The sequence below is a fragment of the Ctenocephalides felis genome, unplaced genomic scaffold, assembly GCF_003426905.1.
Source record: "Ctenocephalides felis isolate EL2017-DRISC unplaced genomic scaffold, ASM342690v1 CF-g0.4_SCAFFOLD_01886, whole genome shotgun sequence".
Lineage (NCBI taxonomy): Eukaryota > Metazoa > Arthropoda > Insecta > Siphonaptera > Pulicidae > Ctenocephalides > Ctenocephalides felis.
This window is the reverse complement of record NW_020538040.1, coordinates 22,481,254-22,497,950: the sequence shown is the minus strand read 5'-3', so window position 1 is coordinate 22,497,950 and position 16,697 is coordinate 22,481,254. Positions and strand designations below refer to the sequence as shown.

Below are 16,697 nucleotides of genomic sequence, written 5' to 3'. Positions count from 1 at the left end.
GGGCGGCTTGCTAGCTAGTATAGCAGTGTCGCTCCTGATAAAAACTTCCGTGGTGAAAGTGGTAATAAACAATATTTGTGGTACGTATTTATATTATAAACTATGAACATATTCAATAGATCTGTTAGAATATAACATATATATAATAAAAAACAAATTTATCTGTCATCTTGTCGAAACGTTTCATTTAAACAAAATGTATTATTACATAACATTTTTCTGAGAGATAATCTATAATTAATGTCAAGTTGAGTAAAACAAGTTAGTGCTAATTATGTTTCTTGTAGACATGTAATTGTCTAATGCTCAATAATCGCTGATATTGACATAATATCATATGTCGAAACGTATAGAATAATAATAATAAAAATATTAAAAAAAACTTGTTATTTGAAAAAGTGAATTACACAGTACTAGTAGCATAAAAGAATTTGCCATTATTCGGTTAATAATAACGGTTTTAACATCATGAATTTTATTAGTATTTACTATTTTTATACACATTTACTAATAAAGGTAAATTAAAGTGTGAAAATTGTGTTAAAAAATTTTATGTTCAAGTGCTAATTTTATGTACAAACTTGTGTCCGAATACTTAATTAACATAAAAATAATCATTTATTCATACTTGCCATATTTTTAGTATCCAGTAAAAAAACAATTCAAAATACCGCGCTTTTATTAGCGACTTGCTAATATTTACAGAATTCACTTTAACCAAACAAAACTCTTATTATTAGAATATCGGTTATTGATTACACAAAACTAACGCGCAATTTGTATGAGAGACACCGGAGAACTGAATCGGTTTTTGATTTTCTATGAGAGATTTAATTGATATCAAAAAAATTGCAATTAGAATAAAACAAACAAATGCACTTAAAAATAAAAAATTGTCTGTACCTCTGTTGGATAGATAGTTCCGAATTCAAGGACAGACACACAATGCTCGTTCACAACCGTAAAACTATTGCGGGCAGTTATGAAACTTTTAGAACACGATCAGGTAAACTTATTTTTCAAATAATAATAAAAATAGAATTTATTAATTGATAATAATTAACTTTGAGAATAATATGTTTTCTCATTAATTGTGCTACAATATTCAAAGTATCCTATCATTGAGCTGTGTCAAATTTCCACTTGAAGTTATAAATCTCAATATGATTTCAAATGGAAATCGCCTTTGCTGGGCATAACTGTAACATTCAATCATATGATAACTAATAGACAAAAAATCACGAAATTTCACTGGGGGGAGAAAGGGACACAGTAAGATATCACGTGTAATTATTAAAAAAAATCCGAACATTAAAAAAAAATCTCGTAATGTTTGGTGGGGGTAGAGGAGGAGGGATAATTTTGAATATTAACGAGGGACAGAGGGGGTCCAAAAATCCTTAAAAAATGGATCGCGTGATTAATGGGCGCCCCCTTAACTCAGAGTGTTAAACTTGACACACTGGATGTCGTCTATAGACGACACTCGTATGCGCAGGTCACAAAGCGGATGTCGCCTATAGGCGACACTTGTAAAAAGGTTACTAACGACTTGGTAGTTTTCTGATTTCTTTTTCGAAAAAATATAGACAAATATGAGAGCATTGTAAAAAAAAAATCTTATATCGTAGTTATTTAGTGGCTTAAAATTTCAAATAAATCTATAATAAAATTTAATAAAAAAATTAAGTTGTTATAAAATGTGTTAATTAAAAAATTTGTTTATTGACCGACTTTACAAATAAATACGTCACATACGAAACCAGCTCCTACTATAAGCAAAAGTAATTTAGTAAATTTCATAACGATTCAGATATCAGAATTTATCGACTGACTAGATTTAAATATTCAATATCGATATTCCGATATCGATTTTAAATTTTGGCGCTTATTCAGAAGTTTGTCTTATTTCAAGGTATCTAAACTTAAACAAGATATAGACTTTAAAAATTGTGAATTGATCTTGACCTAAAAAATTGTGCTTAAAAATAAAGAAAAAAAAAAGAAAAATGTTGTATGTGACCAAATGTACTAGTTTAGAAAACCAATAACAAAAAACAACTTGAACAAAAAATGTTTCCGAAACTTATTATTCACAAATCCTTAGAAATCAGGAATCCGCGCAATTTATTATACAGAAATTGTATATTGACGTTAAATCTATAAAAACAATTTATAAGTAATTGCATTAATTTTGCATTAATAATCCTGTTTGGTTCTACGGATTTTTGAAAAATTTCTTGGATAGTCTAAAATAATTAATTAACTTCCCATAGGGTGAGTTATAGTAATCGCAAAAAATCGAAAATAAAATTTTCTACTAATCTTTAAGTTCCAAAGCCTTCTGTACATTTTGGCATACCTTAGAAAAAAAATGAAGTATGTGCGTGTGTGTATGTGTGTGTGTAGTATGTATGTATGTATGTATGTGCGGATACAATTCTTCATTAACAATTTCGGGAGCACAGATTACTGATGGTGAGACGTGCTGATTAGTTTTAAGCAGAGGCAGGTCCAGAAGTTTCGAAGATATGGGGCAAAAAGTAAAGAAACTAATATGAAATGAAAAAAAGTTCATGAAAAAGGGATAAAACAAAAGACTGTAAGTTGCGCCAAACAGTGCTCTCATAAAATTGTTGTAATTTTTGAGTTACGACTGGTCTTAATTTTATACATACTATTATGATCCATCAGTTGTTTTAAAATTATAATTAAGGCGTATTGATTAAAAATATTTCATAGAAAATAATATCGAATATCCCCTGTCCTCCAGCGAGTCGTCTATTATCCAAGTCGATTCGAACGCAAAGCGAACGTTTGGTAGGTATAATATAATATCTCTTCCATCTAGCAGATGTAATTACAAGATATATACACAATTACAGTGCAAAAAACAGCGACAAGAAAAAACGACTGAATCAGAACTAATTATAAAAATATAGGCGACCGATTCAGATATACGACTTAGCGCAGGACGGCGGAATTATTAAATTATTACGCAAAAAAATCAAAATCGCTGAATCTCAAAGTCACCGTTTTTTGTGAACATTATGAATGGATGGATTATCACAATACGTAATAGAGAGAATGCACATTAATCTTGGATTTAAGTGAGCGTAAATTTATTATTTCCTGTCTAAAAATAAATATTTTTCATACCATAACTGCATTTTGGCTTAAATTTAGAACGTGACGTTGGTAAATAAAAATGCAATTAAAATTCGGAATAAATTAATCTACCGTAATACTTATAGAGATTAATATAATCACAGTTGTATACGCGCCAACGATATATTTTGTACACGTTTCGAACCACACTATATTATTGATAAATGGAAACATATATTCAACGAGAAAGTAATTTATATAAATTGACTTCGAGGCTCTTATTTCATGCTTTTCTACACAAAATTTATGATATGATTCGTTGTAATCGTTAACCAGTACCTGTATCTTGCAAAATTATCATTAATTAACCGGTTGACTGAAATTGACGATTATATTCGTCATGAAGACGATGCAGAATTTTGTGTATTGACTCGTCACTCATATAAATCTTCCACAATTGGCTATTTAGATTTCAATATTTAGAATATTTTGAGGCTATGCCAGTATAACATAAATAGTTGTGTCAATTTAGCTCAAAAACAACAGTTTACCTCGAATCTGACGACACAAAACTGTGCACTCAGTTCAATGAGAGCGCCACAGCTATCTGGTTAAATGCAAAACTGTTATGCACGGATAGAACAAGTGAAAGCTGATCCAGATCCTTTGAAATTTATTACCTAACACTACCTAAGTCCGTCTCTATGAATCCTGTTATTTATGACTTCGGAATGGTATAATATAAATTGCCAAATATCAGAAAAAAAGCAAGCCAAGAAAAAGAAAATCACTTACCAGTCATGTCGACGCTGTCCCCGTTCTCAACTGGAGCAGGAGCATCAGCAGATTTCACCTCCTCGGTTTTGGCGACATCTGGCTTAACCTGCTGGACTGGTATTGTATTATTTTCTTCAACGACAGCATTTGCCTGCTGAACAGCTTCTGCAGGTTTCTCGACCTCTGCGATTTTAACTTCTTCATTTGTTTTTACAGATTCTCCGACCACTTTAGCCGCATCTTCTTGATTAGCTGCGATCGCATTTTGACCGTCAGCTGGTGCGCTGACGGGAGCGATCAGCTCTTGATTTTGAACATTGGAAGTTGTTTCAGTTAAAACTTCACCAGAAGGTGTGGTAGTGACGACAGTCTGTTCTTCTTCTACAGAAACTTCGGTTTTACCATTAATCGTTTCTGTTTTAACGATTGTAGTGTTGGTCACTTCCACCGCCTGTTTACTGATCGTAGTATCTAATTTGGTGCTTCCATCTCCTGGCGATTGGAGTGGCGTTGCTTTTGGTGTCAATTTTGGTGAAGCCTGAAAAAGGAAAGGAAAGAATAAAAATGGAATTATGGTCAATACGACATTATGCCGATATAAATTATGTAAGAATCGATATAAATTATGCATTATGAATTAACAACTTATGGTAAGTTAAACTAGTATTTTCATCTATATTGTATTAAACTTAAGATGAAATTTGTAAAATATATTATAAGTGAAGTGCTTCATATATGTGGAAAAAATCGAGCAATATTTTTATTTTTGTGGGCACCATATTGTAATTCAAAAATTAACTTATATACATAGTCTTAAATATTATATTTATGGCCACAGACTCTTTAAGGACTATTTATGTTATTAATTCCGATATTTGATCCATTACTGCTTCAAATAAACCGCATATTACTGATCGAACATATTTTCTATAAATTCTTGAATATGAGAACCATTAAATAACTAAACGACAAAATAAATCAAATACGAACATACGAAATTAGCACAAGCTTGACTTCACTTTATTGATCATAAACTATTCTGTTGACATATATTATCAACGCATAAATCAGGCTCTTGTAAATACCATATCTGGGAATAACTAGAAGAAATAAAACTAAAGCCTCAACCTTCTAAATGCCTATATGTATATGTTCACAACCTAATTTCATAGAAATATGAAATATTAACATGGTAAATATAAATCTAGCAATTATTTCATATATATCGTTGAATTACGTCACATTTAGTTTATTTTTATTATTGAGTGAGTATGTGGCGTGGGAATTTTAACGAATAGCACATAATTTCAATGATATATGATCTACCTTGAGCAGTTAGCTTCATTTTCATTGAATCTAGATCACAGGTAATTAAAGATTTATCAACGTATCTTTATCGTCAATTACGTCAATAATTACGCAAAATTTCGTAAGATACGCTTGAATATTATTATATATAAATATACATTGGTATATATTGAACATTGTATATATATACACTTCATAGTGGCAGTTATTCATCTAACGACCTAGTTGTGGAACAGTACCATTTGAACCAATATTACTCTTCCAAATTATGTTCTCGTTTAGATGCAATGTTTACAAACCAAGTAATTACATAATTTGATGGTAAATCCAAAGATATTTTTAATTTCCATCAAATTTGTGCTGGACAGAACGAAACTAAACTTCCAGCCAAATGATTGTTATATAATTACCTTAACACTGTTGGGGCGAGATACTTTTTCAGTGATCGTTCTCTTCGGAGTTTCTGGTTTTGAAGGCACAGACTTGCGTGGAGCTGCGTGGACTTTGGGCAGAGGCGGCTTAGATGCTCCTTCTTTGTCTATGGTTGATTTTGGTCGTTCGCCATTAATTCCTGAAATGGACAAAATAATAATATATATCACCCAAGAATACTGATAACCTATGCAGATATTATGGAAATAGAACTATATTTAATAGAAGATATTAGGGTAAATAGATAAAAGATGGCACAGAGCTTTAATTAAAAATTTGATAGTTTTAGTTTTTGGATAGTTCCATGTTTGTATAAAATGAAGAAAGCTTCAATAACAATCCTCTCAGATGTTGAGCTTTATTGTCAAAGTCATCCTTTCAAACGTGTATATCTCCCCCCCCCCCCTCAAAAGTTCATTTTGAGAGTGGTTTTTCCATGGTTTTTGAGGACTTGTTCACTTTTTGACAAAATGACAGAGTAGTTCATTCGATGACAAGAAAAATGAAACCTGTCAAAGATGATTCCACTCAAATTACTTCTAAAAACAGACCAAAAAATCCAGTAAAAAGTAAAATCTTGCATTTCTTTCCAAATCTTTTTTTCTCATTCTGAGCCTGGTTACGATGTATGACATGTTCCCTTCGGGATTAAGGGTTATATGTTGGTGTCCCCAAGAGAACCGAACGATTTATTCATGAATTGCCTACTTAAAAGAATATCTCAGTATGACCTGATCTAATCTACTATTTCTCAATCAGTATTATTCTTATCATATTTTTAGTACCTCAGTATTTCCTTCCTAGTATCTCAGTACGTCCTTATCTTAAATTTCCTACTATTTCTCAATTTTACCTATTATTCTGATCATATTATTTCTACTTACCAAGTCGGCTGGCACTATTATCAGCGCTGACACCAGTTCCAGCAATGCTGGCTGGTCTTGGTCTGCGAGGAGCGCTGGCTGGACGACGCACCACAGTGCCAGTTCCTACTGATGAGGCGTTTTGAGTGGACAGCGCGCTGCCTGGACGGGATGAAGAACCGCTCAAGCTGGGAGTTATGTCGCCTGAACGCAAACCTATTTTCGCACCAGGAAGGGGATAGATAAAGCAATGTATTAGTAGAATTCATAATTTTATATTGTAAAAAAATCAAGGAGTATTCTTAAATATATTTAATATACTGCGAGTGCGTCAGTAGTTAACTACTGCTCAAAGTTTGAGCTACAAAAATTATTTTCCATCATAGATTTTTGTTATTTATTCTTATGATAAAATTTTCATCGAAAATACTATAATGAATTTAGACGTATAGTAGGTATGCCTATTACTAAAAGGAACTAAATAAGTAGATTAAAAATTATTTAATTTTTTAATCTTATTTATTTAATTATTTAATCTTTAGATTAAAGTTATTATTTATTATATAATGGGTTCTTTCCATACGAGCCCAAACTGATAAAAACTTATCTAAACTGACCATTTGCAACTTTGTATTTGTTAGTTTCGGACAGTTTTGGTCAGTTTGGGCTCGAATGGTACAAACCCAATGGGTTATAATAATAAATAATCGTTTATCTAAATAAATAATATTTATTTAGTTTCTACTAGTAACCGATTTCTAATAGTTTGGAGAAAAATAACGTCATAATATTTTAAATAAATGGTTATGTTGTGATATAACGATTTTATATTCAAACTGATTTGCAGACATTTGTGCTAAAAATTGTTTGGAAAAGTTGAAACTTAAAATTTTTCCTGTAATTGCTTGAAAAATGTAAGAGTAATGAATTAGGTAACAATTACTAATTAGGTTGAATTTTGATATTTATCTTGTATTTTATTTAGCACTTTTTACGTTAAAATGTAGATCTAGAGTAAACAGATAAAATTATAGAAATATTCTAAGGTCATAATGGTTAGCTTATAATAGAATGGTAATATATATTAGGTTGGTCCTTAATGGGGTTATTTTCAAATTTCTTTGCTCCCAGGGGCTCAAATGCTTCCAAGTTGATAAAAAAAATTCTTTACAAGTTTTAAGTCTTAATATTAACTTTAAGATAGTCCGCACTCCAACCAAAGTTTCTTGGTTCTTCTTTCTAATCAAATACTTATTTTACAAAATATATCCGATTTGTGTTGTAATTTTTTTATTTATGATCAAAATAAGCAATTACAATGCTATTTTCAAAATTTTGATTCACTTGTCGCTAAGTTATAAAATTCTAAAAAAAACAAATGGAATTTTAGCCATGTTATTCCCATAAGAAACTTTGGTTGTAGTGCGGACTATCTTCAAATTAATATTAAGATCTAAAACTTCAAGAGAATTTATTTTTATCTTTTTTGAAGCATTTGAGCCCCTGGTAGCATTCAGAAATATCCATATTAATGACCACCCTAATATATATGTATATATACCAGGCGATTAAATAATGTTCAATATAAGTCAACAAAATATATATTTCTCCAAACTAAAATCGTTGTGAGACATTCGTAATTTTCAGAAAATTTAGTTCCTTTTCGATAATTCCTGACAATGAAATTTATCTAAATATATATCTCTACTTCTAAAAATCTTGTAATTAAATATTTCTTCGATGACAAAATTCTAACGTAACTACAAATCTATAATAAAATTCATCAGAAATGTTTATACAAACAAATTGCAAAAAATAATTTAGACATTTATTAATAAAGGCTTATGAATAAAACGTTCGTTATGAATAAATTCGTGTTCTTCACATTGCATTTAACTACTCATTTGCTATCAAAAAGTTATCAATAAGGCGGTTGTCTAAAAATGGTGGTGAAAAATTATTAATAAGACGGGTGGTCCATATGTGGTCAAAACACGTCCATAAAATAAACTTTCATTCCTCTTACAAAATATTTTCCGTCGATTGCATTTATCTTAATACACCTATCGCAACAGCTTAATATGTATCATATAAAGCAAACATTGAATTAAAAATTAATATCTTTAAACCATAAATTCAACTAAACGTAAACAAATAAATTAATTATAAGCAATAAAATATATCATTGAGCGGAGCGTAATCTAATAGTAATAAATACAGGCATCGTTAATTACGCCTCAAGGAATGAGCGAACATAAACAGAAAATTTTAATTTCTACGTCAATGTGTAATAAATCGTTTTAGATATTTTGCCGCGCTTTCTAAGAATAAATTTACAGCTTTACTCCAGATATGAACGTTAATAGGCAGTAACGGCAGTAAGTCTGTCACTTTCCTTCCTTGCAAAACGGTAATAAATCTTATCAAAACAGATAATAAAATAGCATGGATTCTTATGATGGTTAGCATGGACTGCACTTTTTTAAAAAAAATTACGCTACAACGATCATATGTGAAACGATGCTACAGGAATGATTCAGATTTAGATGACTTTGGAAGAACTACTTTAGCTACTTTACATTTGGTCCTTACAAAGAATTTGATGTTAAAAGTTGCTGATGGTACAGTGATATTGCCACAACATAATAAAGGTCTTTAAATATACTAATCAGAAAGTTTTAATAAAAATTTTATGGTATTTGGGATCAACATTAGTAGCACTATTTAAAGGAAGGTAAAAAATAAGGTATAAAACTTAAATCAATATTAAATAAATAATAAAAAATGTTATATAATTCGTGAAAAAATCAAGACTTCAACCTCAAGAAATGTAATGTAACAGTATCCAAATTAGATCAAGGGTTGTTTCCTTAGGATCCGAATAAAATCAAAAATTGGCCCCTTGGGATCCAAAGGAGATCAAGAGTTGGCCTTCTCTGATAAAATAAAAATGTCATGGTGATGCTATTTTGCGGGTATATATTCATATGAGTTGGTACTAACGACCTGTCAAAAAACTATGTATTTGCTGTGCGATTAGGCGTTTTACACATAAAACCTAACCTACAAAACGCACAAAAGTCAAATATCAATTTTATCATAAGTGCATCTTTCTAATGTCTGAATTAGCTTTCATGTGTAAAACGCCTAAACGCTCAGCAAATACATAGCATTTTGACAGTTTGCTACTACCAACTCATACGAATATAAACCCGTAATAAAGCATTACAATAACATTTCAATTTTATCTGAGAAATGGCCTCCTAATTAAATTGTAGAGCGTTCTTGTATATTTATCGAATTATTGTTACAAAATACTTGATTAATTAAAATTTACACGAATGAAACAGTTGTACAATCCTAGATACTCTAAGCCAGTGGTTTCCAATCTTTTCGTACTGCGCTCCACTATTTTTAAAAAAAAATAATGCTGACCCCCCTTAATTTTTCTAACGATCTAATTTTATAAATACTCAACTAATATTATATTTATCAGGCTACAAATTAATATAAAATATTATGTAAAAATATACATAAAAATAATTATTCATATCATTTCAACGTTTTTGGGTTATTTTTTTAGAAATAGTATTTTTAAATTAACTGTACGCCCTTGTAAGAACCTTGCGACCCCTTAGAGGTCGTGCCCCACAGGTTGGAAACCACAGCTCTAGTAAAATACCCTATCGACAGAAATCACATTTAAGTCGTATTAAAAATATTTTTTTCTCTTCCTTGCATCAAAATCTGATCATATTAATAATTACAATTCAAATATTTAACCCTTTCGCTGCGAGCGTGTTTTCTTCTACTGTACGAGCCAGCAAGCCGCCCAAGTATTTGTTACACAAAATTTTTTAAGATAAAAAAAATTAAAATTACACATCTAAAAAACTAAAAACTGCAATAACAATTTACAATTGTCAATAATTTAATTCAGAGTAATAAATATCAAAGCAAAATTCTACACACTTCATGTCGTCTCTAGGCGACAGGTCGTCAAGCGGATGTCGTTCATAGACGACGCTCGTAGCAAAATAGTTAAAAATCAACACTTAACAAAAGACAATAACATTATTATTTATATTTCATATTTTTTAAATTATTAATGCGCGTTATTTATATAGACAGACACATGTACGAAACAGTGTCGGTATTTAAAATAAGTTATACCGCACACCACAATAGTTATAATTTTAAATTTGCACAGACATATAATATTAATAAATATATTTACAAATAGTTATTTGTTTGATATGAGATTATGGGTTCAAGGATGGATAGGAGGATGAATGACAAGGATTTCATAAAATACCTTTTACCTAGAAGAAACACATATTTCACCAATGGAGTCCAATACCAGGGGTGTTATTATTATTAATTATATTATTATCATTATTATCGTATTTACATTTTCAACATGAGATAATAAAAATATCAAAAATCATTAGAGGTGGTAAATCATTATTATAAATATTATATATGATCTTGTTAATTACACATTAATATTTTTTTCTTTCAACGAATTAGATTCAATTTCATTTCAAAGAAATAGTACGAAAGCGTTTTTTTAGAATGAAAAATTGGAGATAACAGTATGAACTAGTAATTCTACAAAATATATTGAATTTTAAATATTTACTTTTATTTATCGTTCAAGTTCACAAGTACTACAATAACAAATTTTTATTATCTCATAAAATATTTCATTGCTTACCTGACAAGCAGATTTAATTTATCCACCAAAAATATCAGCATATACAAACCGAAACGTCTTGAAACCAACTTCTTAAGCAGTTCTAACTAATCCAACACCAAAATATTAATAAATAATGATTTAATTAATTTATGTGTTTATCTATAAATATATCTACAAAGGATTTGATGAATGGAACACACATGCATTATTAACTACTGTTGAGTAAATAAGCATTAAATATCTAATTGGCTACTAAAAGAAATGCAACATTTAGATTAAAATTAAATAATAATAATATAATTAATTATGTAAAAATATAATTTTGAAATCGCGTGTGCATAGAAAGTGACATATTATCTGTTATGCAAGTTTGAATAAAAATATTAGTTTAAAGCAAAAACTATATGCCAAATAAATTACTCAATATCACGTTCAGCAAAAAATTAATTAATTTTGAATCAGTATTATGATATCTAATTATAAAATCAATTAGCTATAGGTAATAAATAGAAAAAAAACTCGATCGTGCTGCAATCCTTCGTAGTGCTTCATGCATTAAAAGCGCAATCTTTTAGTAATTACACTGGTAAAAAATTAAAAATATATTAGATATAATATCATTTTGATTCGGTATATCATGCAATGCTATATACAAGTAAAAGTATTAGTAACGTTATCGGGAAAAATAATTTTATGCATATGAAGAATAATTCTAATTTATTTTTCTTGTCAACGTTACATAGCCTGCAACAAAGTTAGCTATTTTACTAATAAGCCAAAATAAATAAACTCTCAAAATAATTTATTATATCTGAGCTGATTAAACCGGACACAAAATAATATGTTGCAATAATTTAGCAATTTGCATATTAAAAACAGTGAAGAGAAAATGGCATTGACAGGAATCGCAGTGTTCGTTTTTGCACGGGCTCTTTTGCAACACATTCCGTGTTATATAGGTCTTATGCTATATTTATCAATACTGACTAATAGTTCAATGTATCAATGTCGAAATAATATTGGAAGCTGAAGACAAGGTAATCATTATCAAATGATCGTCCATATATTCCATAGACATTCAAAAATCTGGACAATATGTGATAAAACTGGTGCATATGGTGATAAGGGGCAATATGGACAACTGGTATATGTGAACAAAATGACACAGTATTTAAAAATTGGCTAGTTTTAATAACGTTTCCGCGATTGTATAACGCAAAGAAAGCTCTAACCACAATGCTGTCACAGATGTTGAGCGTCATTGTCTCAGTCTTATCGTATCAGTTCAAACTTGTATCTGGCCTTCAAAAGTTCCCTTTGAAGATAATTTTATGATTTCTTTTTAGGACTTCCTTAGTGTTATTTTTAAATACTTCTATCAAAATCTATAGACCTAAAATTTCGATCAATTTTATTGCAATTATGAAGCATTTGAGGTAATTTTGATCATTTATTCATTTTTTACCACTTTAGGGCAAAATAGCATACTTATATAATTGACAAAATTATAGGTACCATTTCGCCAGAACTGCAGGGTAGTTCATTCGAGGTCAAAAAAAGAAAACTAATCCTTGGCAAATGTGATAGGCTTTTATTTTCTACTTCAAAAAAATAACCAAAGGATCCCCGGGGTACTATTAGCGTTACGCGCCGGTATACTGGCTCTGGTTTGTTCAATTTTTCAATGTGTTTCACAAATTTGATTTGAACAATATTTGCAGTACTAAAAGAAAAAACAATAGCGTTTCGAATAACGCTAATAAGAAAGTAATTAAACAAAACGCACTATCCAAAAACATCAACAAAAAAATTATTCTATCTTTTTTAGCTAATAATAAATAATTATTTAGCATCAATTAATTTACATTATGTGGTCTAAGCCAATGTGAGTAGAACCACGAAATTTCTTTTTCGATATCTTTTATGGTTACGTCAAAAATTGAGTTTGAAAAAGTAGCCCCTACTATGACATATTTTCAATGATATCTCGGCCATAAGGTGATACAAAGTTGAAGTTTGGTATATCGGATGTTTTCAAAAAAACTTAAAAAATGGCGCATAAATTATTTGAATACAAGGGCGAAGCCGATTATGTATGGCAATGCGTCCATACCATTGTGCGTCGTGATTATTATGTACTCGACTGGCAGACCCTTGCAACCGTCAGAATAGGCTGGTTGTTTACAAACACTTTCTGAACAATTAAAAGAATACACCTTCAAAATTTGAGCCTTGTGGGAGCGGGTTAAGAAAAAATATTTTTTGACATTTTTAAAAATTTAATGGATGATGACGCAACCGCGGAATGACTGCCAGAATGGTACTTTCTTAATGGACCGATGATAAAATATCATTAAAAAATTTCTAGCTTTGTGAAAACAGGTTAGTCAAATAGTTCACTGGCTGTTAGACTATTGGGATCATGCTGATGCCCCAAAGAGGACCAAACGATGTATTTGTGAACTGTTGTCTTAAAAATTAGTTACTAAGTATATTCTTACATTGCATGTCATCTTGTCCGTACTATATGGACAAAATGGTTTTTGTAATAAATTGTATTATTTCTTAATAAAATAAAACAAATTATTATAGTTCTTACTTAATTAAAAGAATATGTTACTGGTAGTCAATAAACCAAAGATTGAGAATTATTATAATATCATTAAATAAATAAATAAAATTAAAAATCAAAACACCATGTTATTTTGTCCGTACTTTCCCTAATATTTTGCAAGAATCTTGTACTTTGGGTTGAGAGTCTGCTATTTAAAAATCGTCTAAAATAAAAAGTTTCGTTGCTGATATATATTCATGTTGACTTCCAGCTTCCAATAAAATAGTATTGAACATTACAAAAATGTGGCAACAATTATGCAACAAAAACCAAGAGCCTTGAAGTTACTTTTTTAGAATCCGATAGCTGTATGGGTTTTCATCTTATAATTGGTACCGCATTAAAAAAATAATTTACATGCTATCACTTCACACAACAGTACTGACCTGGCGAGCTGCTTCCATTCGCAATGACAGCAGTCTGCGGTCCATTGTTAACCGCCGACTCCTTGCTTTGCCGCCGGAGCCTCTCGGCGCGCGTCATTCGCGGCGGCGGCAACGGCCCATTACCAGCCACCGCCAGCTGAGTCATGCTTTTGGCAGCGTGCACTTTGCGCGTCATCTGGCGGGACTGGTGGCCCGGAACGGATAGACCTGCACCCGCCAGATGCATCATGCTCCTGGACCTATTGCCCTTGGTCGATTTGCCTTTGGGAGATGTAGGCTGGTTGGGCGGGGATGTTGGGGATAACAGGGAAAGTCTAGGTGTGCGCGGTTTGGCTAGTTGGTCAAGACGCGTCATGGAGTACGCTCTACCTGCGCCAGATGAGCGTCCGTGGTGCTGCGATAGCGAACCGCGCGACCCATGCAGATGACTGCTGCTGGTGTCCCTTGGAGACGGGATGGTCGGAACCAAGTCGGTGCGACGTCGCACGACTGTGCGTTGGTACGATACAGGCATCGAGACGCTGTCCGTTTGCTCATCTGTTGTACCGATTAATAAACATTCGAATGTCATTCAAGGCCGATAAATTATGACCCATGCATAATGGAATAATGATTCGATTAGATAGAATTAGACAGAAACAACCAGATGCTTCAAGAAAAGACCTGATTATTTTGAGTCCGGGAACAAAAGTTGAGTTCTCACCAAAAATAAAGTGGGATCATTTGATTTGACTTCATCTATTGCCACAATATTTTCCTCAAAAATTAAAAATAAACAAATTTTTCTATCAATTTTCCTTAGGAAGCAAAATAAATAATTATTAGTCTCTGACAAAAGATTTCATTATTTCATAATATGCATAGGACATGTGGTCAATCTGTTGATGCGCATTAACCAATAATGATATAATATATACATCTGATAGAAATAATTTTTTGCTATTGTAAATTTAAACATAAACATAAAAATAAATGTGAACTTAAACATAATGGTAAAATGTAAAATGGTCTAAGTAATGAAAGAATGAACTAATAAAAAATATAAACAACTATAATAAAATATATAACCAAAAAACTAAAATATATATAATTAAAAAACAATACAAATATAAAATGCACATTCAGATTCCTCATAAATTATTTGGCAAGAGCATTCGTATGATGATAAGCGTAAGGATGCATCCAGACCATGCTTTAAATTTTTTACTAATTCAGCAAATATTTTAGGATATGATAACGTAAAATAATGATTATTTTATGAAATATTAGATGATTTTTTTAGTATATATATGTCATGAAATTAGTAATATCGGTTTAAATATTCAACATCGAGATCTAACATACAATATTAATTTTATATAAACTTTATTGTTTTGTCTTAATATATTTTATTTTATACTATTTATTGAATTTTTAATTAATATTTTTACTTCCCTATTTAGTGTCATTGAACTATTTCAGTTTCTACTTACAAAAAATGGTTATACTCGATATTCTAAGTCTCCAAAAGTATACATTTAACGTTGTTGTTCTGTAGTAAAAATGATTTAATAATAATAATGCATATTAAGGTGCGGAGTATTTCGCACGTGTAAAAGGCCAATTCTCCGGTGCAACAGATTATAACATAGCGTTGTTATGACATCGCCATGTTATGCTTCATTCTTGGTACTAAAAACTGTGAAAATGCTATGTATTTGCTAACCCAGAAAATGCACAAACGTCAAAAAATAATGTTATAACTGCATCTTTGTGATGTGCATTTATAACACACGGTTTATTTGTAAAACGCCTGACTGCACAACAAATTCACAACTTTTCAACAGTTTTAAGTACCAAGAAAGAATCATAACATGGCGCTCTCATAACAACACTATGTTTGGTCCATTTTACCGAAGTTTTGGCCCCGCAAGTTTAATCAAATAATGTAATGAGTAAAAGATCCACCAGCTATCTCTCTACAAGCGCAGTGTAACCGTTAAGAATCTCGTTAGGTAGAATTTATCTCGTTGTATGGAGTTTGTTTTGCACGCACGTGCGTTGTGTTTTGCGACTTAATGAGAGGCGAGGGTGTTTAATTGACAACTCTGTTAGAAAGTTATGCTCGAAATGCGACGGTTATTGTATAGGTATACATATAATATATTATATGCTTAGGGCAGTTAATTTCGATGTTGAAATATAATATATGAATCAATAAAATCTTAGAAGGCATGCATCACATATAAAAAATAAGGTAATAGAGATTTTTTTTCCATACTTTACTGTATTGAGTAAAGACACTGATCTTACTTGGGATTGATTAAGTTAGTCTGTTTTGTCACAGATAAAAACTTGTTGAAATCCATTATAATTAATCAATGATTATTAATAGTTTTAGTCTGATAGGCTAGTGCCAAAGTACATTACATTCGTCACACAGGTCCACAAAATATGTAAAAAAATTACTCTTTAGTTTATTATTCTAGGTAGATTGTTTTATCGGTCATCCCCTGGTCATGCCTATTTTT

The 16,697-nt window shown here is 30.9% G+C and overlaps 1 pseudogene; it reads right to left on the bottom strand.

Annotated features, from left to right (window-relative positions):
- Window positions 1-3,411: 3,411 nt before the first annotated feature.
- The window catches only part of LOC113374764, a 39,351-nt pseudogene continuing 26,065 nt past the window's right edge, over window positions 3,412-16,697 (bottom strand).